The sequence below is a fragment of the Frankliniella occidentalis genome, unplaced genomic scaffold (genome assembly GCF_000697945.3).
Source record: "Frankliniella occidentalis isolate FOCC.00 unplaced genomic scaffold, Focc_3.1 Scaffold690, whole genome shotgun sequence".
Taxonomy (NCBI): domain Eukaryota; kingdom Metazoa; phylum Arthropoda; class Insecta; order Thysanoptera; family Thripidae; genus Frankliniella; species Frankliniella occidentalis.
The window spans coordinates 24384-25291 of NW_026267803.1; positions in this window are offsets into that span (position 1 = coordinate 24384).

Consider the following 908-nt stretch of genomic DNA (forward strand, 5'->3'; position numbering starts at 1 on the left):
GCCCGCCCCTACCCTCCACCCCACGCCGCCACGCCCCGCCACGCCCGGCCGCGCACAGCGCCAGAATATGTTGCGTCATATTGTGTCTCCAGCGGGTCGAGCCCCAATGCATAACAAAGCGAGCCGAATGCGTCTCGTGCGTGGGAAGAGACGGACGGACGGAAACCGTGACCGTCAGTACCATAGAAAGGTACTTTTCTACTCTACTTTACTGATGGCATGGTGCGCAGAGAGCAGAATATGGTAAATCCTAAAGTTTACAGAGCAAAAAAGGGATAAGAGGCACCAAAAAAAGCAACGTCAGTTTTCCTGCACAAAGGGGTACTGGTATTTTCCAAAATCATCGTCAAAGTATACTTGAAGTTTGAATTCAAAACTTTTTAACGTAGACATGGCAAAAAATTGTGTTAGTGTTGCGGGTATTGCGAAGACTGCATTGGCACAACCCCAAGTCGGCGCGTTTTTAATCCGCGGCAAATGGGACCAATCACGTGGAAACGCGGAGATAGTCAAATTAAGAGGGGAAGCGCGGCAGGAAGGAGGGGGACATAATGGCGAAAAATATCCTGTTGCAGAAAGGCTGAGTAGAGAGCCACGCAAGAGAGAGCAGGAGGAGGGTACGATGGGTAAGAGGGGGGGGGGCGAAGAAGGGGGGAAGAAGGGGAGAGAGAAGGGAGAGAGGGGAAAGAAAGGGGGGGTGAGAGAAAGGAGGTGGGGGAGGGAATCATTATGGGCAGAGGAGTAATCAGGCCAGCAGTGGCAGCGCCGCCGGGAGATGAAAAGAGTCGAAGCGGGGCGCTCTGTGTGATTACACACCGCCAACCGTTGCAAAAATTGAGAGCGAGAAGATGAATCGAAAAGAGGGAGGCGCGGGAAGCGAAGACGGGGAGCGAGGGGGGGGAGGGGGG